Here is an 11450-nt window from a genome sequence, read left to right as displayed (position 1 = left end):
TTTTGCAGAAAATAGGGATAATAGTTGATACCTTATCCCTATTAAGAAAATAACTGTCATGCCCTTATTTTGTGGCGATATTGTTAACATTGCTATCACATTAATAATAGTCAAATATGTTTCATATTATATCGAAATTAAAAATTATAATTATATTTCTATTTCAACTGTTATATTAATTATTGTTATTTTAATTATCATCTACGATTTTTTATCATATTCTAATTTTTTTCCACAAAATATAAATCAAAATTAAATGTAAATGTCTACGTCATAATTACCTTCAAGCCGTATCGTCATTATTAGCATGCCAGATCATCATTTTTTTTCATTGTGGTGATGACACATGGCAAATCACTTCTGAAATAATGTTTAGGGGACAACAACTTTTCTATTATTAACAATCTAACATGGTATTAAGAAGGTTTGTAATTAAAAAAAACTTGGTTAAGACCAGCGCTATTCGCATGGTGAAATTGTTTTTAATAAAATTTAGTCAACATACATAACCTACATGTCTGATTAATGATAAAATATATAGTATAATGTGTAATAATATATAAGGGATAGCCCGAGTAGCAAAATAATGCAGTACATTATTAATTACCACTGGTCGTCTTGGGCTTTGAAAATTAAAATATTGTGTTGCTTTCCTATGTAGGCACATTAATAAAAGGAAGCGGAACGATACATAATCACCGGCTGTAAAACATTCGTCAAGCGAATAATGATTAACGTTAAGAGTCAATGAGAAAGGAAAATAAGGAAAGAATGTTAAATCATGTAAAGGTACAATGAATTATATAAGTAATGTAATTTATCTTATATTTGGTTAGGCTAAGGGGTTACAGTGGCATTATAAGTAAATACTCTAGTAATTAGTGGGTCTCTATAATTAAAACGTGACTACGTGAGAGAGCCTTAAAGCTTGACGCGTCAGCTCGTTAGTTGTAATTACTTACAAAACAAAGGTTAGTCTCTTCCCAATGTTCCTCAATTAATATATAAGGGATGTCTTAATTTTTTAAAATTTTAATTAATAGTTTCAATAATTAAATAAACCATATACGTAGTGTAACTAAAGTTAAATGGATTCATATACCAATATAATAATGAAAACATAATTGTTAATGTAATATATTTTATACCATTTTGTAGTGCATTTGTTAATTTGGCGTTATACGTCGTATTTTTTCTAATAAAGGTAAGATGGTTAAATTTGCTAGTACATTTATGTAAAAAATCAAATGAAATCACCTCATATCTCATTTACTAGAAAAGTCATGATCATAGACATCTATAAATATCAAGAAAATGTCATAGTAGTAACCACAAAATAAATAAAAACAAAACAATGATTGAGAACAAGCAAAAAGTTTATTTATTGACCATGTTATTGATGGTAGTGTTACTATCGATTTCTCAAAATACGAAAGGTAATGCAAATATTTCGCTTGCTCCAGTGTCAGAAGAAGGATTCCTGCCAAATCCATTGCAGTGTGTAAACGATGCTAGAAAAGTTCCAAATTGTATAGATGCAGTGAAGAAATTCCAGTTCAAAATTATCACAAAAGAATGTTGCTTTGTTCTACTGAAAGCCCCAGAAGATTGTCTTGGGATATTATTTCCTATGCGTTTTGTTATTAAAATTATGCTTCAACTTACATGTAGGTTTCTAGGTACATGATTAAGAATCTTTTTTTGTTAATCCTATATTTTTTAAACATTCTATGTAACAACAAAATTTACATATTAGTTATATTTTTTAATAATAATTTTGCTTCATATAAAATTAACTAGCTAATAATGATATCAGCACTAAAATCATGCTTTAACCTTTTTGACCATTTGTTTGTTTGTTTATATATGATGTTTACAATTTTTGCCTATTACTTGTCGCTCATTTAAAAAAAAAAATATTTTTGCTTAACTATGCAAAATCCCTGTAAATTTGTTTTAATTTTAATTTTCCTATTTATTGTAATACAGAAAATCACTTAGAAATTAATTATTTATTGCAAAACTGAAACTGTTAAACAATTGTTAATAATATTGAATTAGTTAAAATATATAGTTCAACATTTACAACATGGATGGTAAAATATAAAATTTTAACATATCCAAATACATATTACTTATCTATATTATGACTAGAAAAATAATTATTTACCTTTTCCTTAATTATAATATTTACTCCTGATATTGATAATTGAACAAAAATTATGTGCAATTAAAAGTAAAAGATTTATAAGAAATTTTTTTAGTCTTTAAAAAACGTTAGTATTTTGCAGAAAATAGGGATAATAGTTGATACCTTATCCCTATTAAGAAAATAACTGTCATGCCCTTATTTTGTGGCGATATTGTTAACATTGCTATCACATTAATAATAGTCAAATATGTTTCATATTATATCGAAATTAAAAATTATAATTATATTTTTATTTCAACTGTTATATTAATTATTGTTATTTTAATGATCATCTACGATTTTTTATCATATTCTAATTTTTTTCCAAAAAATATAAATCAAAATTAAATGTAAATGTCTACGTCACAATTACCTTCAAGCCGTATCGTCATTATTAGCATGCCAGATCATCATTTTTTTCATAGTGGTGATGACACATGGCAAATCACTTCTGAAATAATGTTTAGGGGACAGTAGCTTTTCTATTATTAACAATCTAACATGGTATTAAGAAGGTTTGTAATTAAAAAAAACTTGGTTAAGACCAGCGCTATTCGCATGGTGAAATTGTTTTTAATAAAATTTAGTCAACATACATAACCTACATGTCTGATTAATGAGAAAATATATAGTATAATGTGTAATAATATATAAGGGATAGCCCGAGTAGCAAAATAATGCAGTACATTATTAATTACCACTGGTCGTCTTGGGCTTTAAAAATTAAAATATTGTGTTGCTTTCCTATGTCGGCACATTAATAAAAGGAAGCGGAACGATACATAATCACCAGCTGTAAAACATTCGTCAAGTGAATAATGATTAACGTTAAGAGTCAATGATAAATGAAATTAAGGAAAGAATGTTAAATCATGTAAAGGTACAATGAATTATATAAGTAATGTAATTTATCTTATATTTGGTTAGGCTAAGGGGTTACAGTGGCATTATAAGTAAATACTCTAGTAATTAGTGGGTCTCTATAATTAAAACGTGACTACGTGAGAGAGCCTTAAAGCTTGACGCGTCAGCTCGTTAGTTGTAATTACTTACAAAACAAAGGTTAGTCTCTTCCCAATGTTCCTCAATTAATATATAAGGGATGTCTTAATTTTTTAAAATTTTAATTAATAGTTTCAATAATTAAATAAACCATATACGTAGTGTAACTAAAGTTAAATCGATTCATATACCAATATAATAATGAAAACATAATTGTTAATGTAATATATTTTATACCATTTTGTAGTGCATTTGTTAATTTGGCGTTATACGTTGTATTTTTTCTAATAAAGGTAAGATGGTTAAATTTGCTAGTACATATATGTAAAAAATCAAATGAAATCATCTCATATCTCATTTACTAGAAAAGTCATGATCATAGACATCTATAAATATCAAGAAAATGTCATAGTAGTAACCACAAAATAAATAAAAACTAAACAATGATTGAGAACAAGCAAAAAGTTTATGTATTGACCATGTTATTGATGGTAGTGCTACTATCGATTTCTCAAAATACGAAAGGTAATGCAAATATTTCGCTTGCTCCAGTGTCAGAAGAAGGATTCCTGCCAAATCCATTGCAGTGTGTAAACGATGCTAGGAAAGTTCCAAATTGTATAGCTGCAGTGAAGAAATTCCAGTTCAAAATTATCACAAAAGAATGTTGCTTTGTTCTACTGAAAGCCCCAGAAGATTGTCTTGGGATGTTATTTCCTATGCGTTTTGTTATTAAAATTATGCTTCAACTTACATGTAGGTTTCTAGGTAGATGATTAAGAATCTTTTTTTTGTTAATCCTATATTTTTTAAACATTCTATGTACAACAAAATTTACTTATTAGTTATATTTTTTTAATAATAATTTTGCTTCATATAAAATTAACTAGCTAATAATGATATTAGCACTAAAAGCATGCTTGAACCTCTTTGACCATTTGTTTGTTTGTTTATATATGATGTTTACAATTTTTGCCTATTACTTGTCGCTCATTTAAAAAAAAAAGTATTTTTGCTTAACTATGCAAAATCCCTGTAAATTTGTTTTAATTTTAATTTTCCTATTTATTGTAATACAGAAAATCACTTAGAAATTAATTATTTATTGCAAAACTGAAACTGTTAAACAATTGTGAATAATATTGAATTAGTTAAAATATATTGTTCAACACTTACAACATGGATGGTAAAATATAAAATTTTAACATATCCAAATACATATTACTTATCTATATTATGACTAGAAAAATAATTATATACCTTTTCCTTAATTATAATATTTACTCCTGATATTGATAATTGAACAAAAATTATGTGCAATTAAAAGTAAAAGATTTATAAGAAATTTTTTTAGTCTTTAAAAAACGTTAGCATTTTGCAGAAAATAGGGATAATAGTTGATACCTTATCCCTATTAAGAAAATAACTGTCATGCCCTTATTTTGTGGCGATATTGTTAACATTGCTATCACATTAATAATAGTCAAATATGTTTCATATTATATCGAAATTAAAAATTATAATTATATTTCTATTTCAACTGTTATATTAATTATTGTTATTTTAATGATCATCTACGATTTTTTATCATTTTCTAATTTTTTTCCAAAAAATATAAATCAAAATTAAATGTAAATGTCTACGTCACAATTACCTTCAAGCCGTATCGTCATTATTAGCATGCCAGATCATCATTTTTTTTCATTGTGGTGATGACACATGGCAAATCACTTCTGAAATAATGTTTAGGGGACAGTAGCTTTTCTATTATTAACAATCTAACATGGTATTAAGAAGGTTTGTAATTAAAAAAAAACTTGGTTAAGACCAGCGCTATTCGCATGGTGAAATTGTTTTTAATAAAATTTAGTCAACATACATAACCTACATGTCTGATTAATGATAAAATATATAGTATAATGTGTAATAATATATAAGGGATAGCCCGAGTAGCAAAATAATGCAGTACATTATTAATTACCACTGGTCGTCTTGGGCTTTAAAAATTAAAATATTGTGTTGCTTTCCTATGTAGGCACATTAATAAAAGGAAGCGGAACGATACATAATCAACGGCTGTAAAACATTCGTCAAGTGAATAATGATTAACGTTAAGAGTCAATGTTAAAGGAAATTAAGGAAAGAATATTAAATCATGTAAAGGTACAATGAATTATATAAGTAATGTAATTTATCTTATATTTGGTTAGGCTAAGGGGTTACAGTGGCATTATAAGTAAATAATCTAGTAATTAGTGTGTCTCTATAATTAAAACGTGACTACGTGAGAGAGCCTTAAAGCTTGACGCGTCAGCTCGTTAGTTGTAATTACTTACAAAACAAAGGTTAGTCTCTTCCCAATGTTCCTCAATTAATATAAAAGGGATGTCTTAATTTTTTTAAATTTTAATTAATAGTTTCAATAATTAAATAAACCATATACATAGTGTAACTAAAGTTAAATCGATTCATATACCAATATAATAATGAAAACATAATTGTTAATGTAATATATTTTATACCATTTTGTAGTGCATTTGTTAATTTGGCGTTATACGTTGTATTTTTTCTAATAAAGGTAAGATGGTTAAATTTGCTAGTACATATATGTACAAAATCAAATGAAATCACCTCATATCTCATTTACTAGAAAAGTCATGATCATAGACATCTATAAATATCAAAAAAATGTCATAGTATTAACCACAAAATAAATAAAAACTAAACAATGATTGAGAACAAGCAAAAAGTTTATGTATTGACCATGTTATTGATGGTAGTGTTACTATCGATTTCTCAAAATACGAAAGGTAATGCAAATATTTCGCTTGCTCCAGTGTCAGAAGAAGGATTCCTGCCAAATCCATTGCAGTGTGTAAACGATGCTAGGAAAGTTCCAAATTGTATAGATGCAGTGAAGAAATTCCAGTTCAAAATTATCACAAAAGAATGTTGCTTTGTTCTACTGAAAGCCCCAGAAGATTGTCTTGGGATGTTATTTCCTATGCGTTTTGTTATTAAAATTATGCTTCAACTTACATGTAGGTTTCTAGGTACATGATTAAGAATATTTGTTTGTTAATCCTATATTTTTTAAACATTCTATGTAACAACAAAATTTACTTATTAGTTATATTTTTTAATAATAATTTTGCTTCATATAAAATTAACTAGCTAATAATGATATCAGCACTAAAATCATGCTTTAACCTTGTTGACCATTTGTTTGTTTGTTTATATATGATGTTTACAATTTTTGCCTATTACTTGTCGCTCATTTAAAAAAATAAAAATATTTTTGCTTAACTATGCAAAATCCCTGTAAATTTGTTTTAATTTTAATTTTCCTATTTATTATAATACAGAAAATCACTTAGAAATTAATTATTTATTGCAAAACTGAAACTGTTAAACAATTGTGAATAATATTGAATTAGTTAAAATATATAGTTCAACATTTACAACATGGATGGTAAAATATAAAATTTTAACATATCCAAATACATATTACTTATCTATATTATGACTAGAAAAATAATTATATACCTTTTCCTTAATTATAATATTTACTCCTGATATTGATAATTGAACAAAAATTATGTGCAATTAAAAGTAAAAGATTTATAAGAAATTTTCTTACTCTTTAAAAAACGTTAGTATTTTTCAGAAAATAGGGATAATAGTTGATACCTTATCCCTATTAAGAAAATAACTGTCATGCCCTTGTTTTGTGGCGATATTGTTAACATTGCTATCACATTAATAATAGTCAAATATGTTTCATATTATATCAAAATTAAAAATTATAATTATATTTCTATTTCAACTGTTATATTAATTATTGTTATTTTAATGATCATCTACGAATTTTTATCATATTCTAATTTTTTCCAAAAAATATAAATCAAAATTAAATGTAAATTTCCACGTCACAATTACCTTCACGCCGTATCGTCATTATTAGCATGCCAGATCATCATTTTTTTCATTGTGGTGATGACACATGGCAAATCACTTCTGAAATAATGTTTAGGGGACAGTAGCTTTTCTATTATTAACAATCTAACATGGTATTAAGAAGGTCTGTAATTAAAAAAAACTTGGTAAAGAACAGCGCTATTCGCATGGTGAAATTGTTTTTAATAAAATTTAGTCAACATACATAACCTACATGTCTGATTAATGATAAAATATATAGTATAATGTGTAATAATATATAAGGGATAGCCCGAGTAGCAAAATAATGCAGTACATTATTAATTACCACTGGTCGTCTTGGGCTTTAAAAATTAAAATATTGTGTTGCTTTCCTATGTAGGCACATTAATAAAAGGAAGCGGAACGATACATAATCACCGGCTGTAAAACATTCGTCAAGTGAATAATGATTAACGTTAAGAGTCAATGAGAAAGGAAAATAAGGAAAGAATGTTAAATCATGTAAAGGTACAATGAATTATATAAGTAATGTAATTTATCTTATATTTGGTTAGGCTAAGGGGTTACAGTGGCATTATAAGTAAATACTCTAGTAATTAGTGGGTCTCTATAATTAAAACGTGACTACGTGAGAGAGCCTTAAAGCTTGACGCGTCAGCGCGTTAGTTGTAATTACTTACAAAACAAAGGTTAGTCTCTTCCCAATGTTCCCCAATTAATATATAAGGGATGTCTTAATTTTTTAAAATTTTAATTAATAGTTTCAATAATTAAATAAACCATATACGTAGTGTAACTAAAGTTAAATCGATTCATATACCAATATAATAATGAAAACATAATTGTTAATGTAATATATTTTATACCATTTTGTAGTGCATTTGTTAATTTGGCGTTATACGTTGTATTTTTTCTAATAAAGGTAAGATGGTTAAATTTGCTAGTACATATATGTACAAAATCAAATGAAATCACCTCATATCTCATTTACTAGAAAAGTCATGATCATAGACATCTATAAATATCAAGAAAATGTCATAGTAGTAACCACAAAATAAATAAAAACTAAACAATGATTGAGAACAAGCAAAAAGTTTATGTATTGACCATGTTATTGATGGTAGTGTTACTATCGATTTCTCAAAATACGAAAGGTAATGCAAATATTTCGCTTGCTCCAGTGTCAGAAGAAGGATTCCTGCCAAATCCATTGCAGTGTGTAAACGATGCTAGGAAAGTTCCAAATTGTATAGATGCAGTGAAGAAATTCCAGTTCAAAATTATCACAAAAGAATGTTGCTTTGTTCTACTGAAAGCCCCAGAAGATTGTCTTGGGATGTTATTTCCTATGCGTTTTGTTATTAAAATTATGCTTCAACTTACATGTAGGTTTCTAGGTACATGATTAAGAATATTTGTTTGTTAATCCTATATTTTTTAAACATTCTATGTAACAACAAAATTTACTTATTAGTTATATTTTTAATAGTAATTTTGCTTCATATAAAATTAACTAGCTAATAATGATATCAGCACTAAAATCATGCTTTAACCTTTTTGACCATTTGTTTGTTTGTTTATATATGATGTTTATAATAGTTGATACCTTATCCCTATTCAAAAAATAACTGTCATGCCTTTATTTTGTGGCGATATTGTTAACATTGCTATCATATTAATAATAGTCAAATATGTTTCATATTATATCGAAATTAAAAATTCTAATTATATTTCTATTTCAACTGTTATATTATTTATTGTTATTTTAATGATCATCTACGATTTATTACCATATTCTAATTTTTTTTTCAAAAATATAAATCAATATTAAATGTAAATGTCTAAGTCACAATTACCTTCAAGCCGTATCGTCATTATTAGCATCTCAGGTCATCTTTTTTTTTTCATTGTGGTGATGACACAAAACAAATTACTTCTGAAATAATGTTTAGGGGACGGTAGCTTTTCTATTATTAACAATCTAACAGGGTATTAAGAAGGTTTGTAGTAAAAAAAACTTGGTTAAGACCTGCGCTATTCGCAGGGTGAAATTGTTTTTAATAAAATTTAGTCAACATACATAATCTACATGTCTGATTAATGATAAAATATATATAGTATAATGTGTAATAATATATAAGGGATAGCCCGAGTAGCAAAATAATGCAGTAAATTATTAATTACCACTGGTCATCTTGGGCTTTAAAAATAAAAATATTGTGTTCCTTTCCTATGTAGGCACAGTAATACTAGGAAGCGGAAAGATACATAATCACCGGCTGTAAAGCATTAGTCAAGTGAATAATGATTGACATTAAGAGTCAATGAGGAAGGAAAATAAGGAAATAGTGTTAAATAAGGTAAACGTATAATGAATTATATAAGCAATGTAATTTATCTTATATTTCGTTAGGCTAAGGGGTTTTAGTGGCATTATAAGTAAATACTCTAGTAATTAGTGGGTCTTTATAATTAAAACGTGAGCGAGCCTTACACCTTGACGCGTCAGCTCGTCAGTGTTACTAAAGTTAAATAAATTGATATACCAATATAATAATGAACACATGTAAATTGTTAATGTAATATATTTTATACCATTTTGTAGTGCATTTTTTAATTTGGAGTTATACATTGTATTTCTTTCTAATAAAGGTAAGATGGTTAAATTTGCTAGTACATATATGTAAGAAATCAAATGAAATCACCTCATATCTCATTTACTAGAAAGGTCATGATCATAGTAGTAATCAAAAAATGTCAAGAAAATGTCATAGTAGTAACCACAAAATAAATAAAAACTAAACAATGATTGAGAACAAGCAAAAGGTTTATGTATCGACCATGTTATTGATGATAGTGTTACTATCGATTTCTCAAGATACGAAAGGTAATGCAAATATTCCGCTTGCTCCAGTGTCAGAGGAGAGATTCCTCCCAAATCCATTTTAGTGTGTAAACAAACCTGGAAAATTTCCAGATTGCATAGATGCAGTGAAGAAATTCAAGTACAAAATTATCACAAAAGAATATTGCTTTGTTCTATTGAAAGCCCAGAAGATTGTCTTGGGATGTTATTTCCTATGCGTTTTGTTATTAAAATTATGCTTCAACTTACATGTAGGTTTCTAGGTACATGATTAAGAATATTTTTTTTGTTAATCCTATATTTTTTAAACATTCTATGTAACAACAAAATTTACTTATTAGTTATATTTTTTAATAATAATTTCGCTTTATATATAATTAACTAGCTAATAATGATATCAGCAGTAAAATGATGCTTTAACCTTTTTGACCATTTGTTTGTTTGTTTATATATGATGTTTACAATTTTTGCCTATTACTTGTCGCTCATTTAAAAAAAAAAATATGTTTGCTTAACTATGAAAAATTCCTGTAAATTTGTTTTAATTTTAATTTTCCTATTTATTGTAATACAGAAAATCACTTAGAAATTAATTATTTATTGCAAAACTGCAACTGTTAAACAATTGTGAATAATATTGAATTAGTTAAAATATATAGTTCAACATTTACAACATGGATGGTAAAATATAAAATTTTAACATATCCAAATACATATTACTTATCTATATATGATGACTAGAAAAATAATTATATACTTTTTCCTTCATTATAATATTTACTCCTGATATTGATAATTGAACAAAAATTATGTGCCATTAAAAGTAAAAGATTTATAACAATTTTTTTAGTCTTAAAATAACGTTAGTATTTTGCAGAAAATAGGCGATAATAGTTGATACATTATCCCTATTAAGAAAACAACAGTCATGCCCTTATTTTGTGGGGATATAGTTAACATTGCTATTACATTAATAATAGTTAAATATGTTTCATATTATATCGTCATTAAAAATTCTAATTATATTTCTATTTCAACTGTTATATTATTTATTGTTACTTTAATGATAATCTACCATTTTTTACCATATTCTAGTTTTTTTCAAAAAATAAAAATCAACATTAAATGTAAATGTCTAGGTCACATTTACATTCAAGCCGTATCGTCATAATTAACATCTCAGGTCATAATTGTTTTTGCATTGTGGTGATGACACATGGCAAATCACTTCTGAAATAATGTTTTGGGGACACTAGCTTTTCTATTATTAACAATCTAACATGGTATTAATTAAGAAGGTTTGTAATTAAAAAAATTGGTTTAGACCTGCGCTATTCGCATGGTGAAATTGTTTTTAATAAAATTTAGTCAACATACATAATCTACATGTCTGATTAATGATAAATTATATAGTATAATGTGTAATAATATATAAGGGATAGCCCGAGTAGC

Source organism: Brassica napus, chromosome C6 (genome assembly GCF_020379485.1).
Source record: "Brassica napus cultivar Da-Ae chromosome C6, Da-Ae, whole genome shotgun sequence".
NCBI lineage: Eukaryota > Viridiplantae > Streptophyta > Magnoliopsida > Brassicales > Brassicaceae > Brassica > Brassica napus.
Note: the sequence above shows the minus strand (reverse complement) of the source record.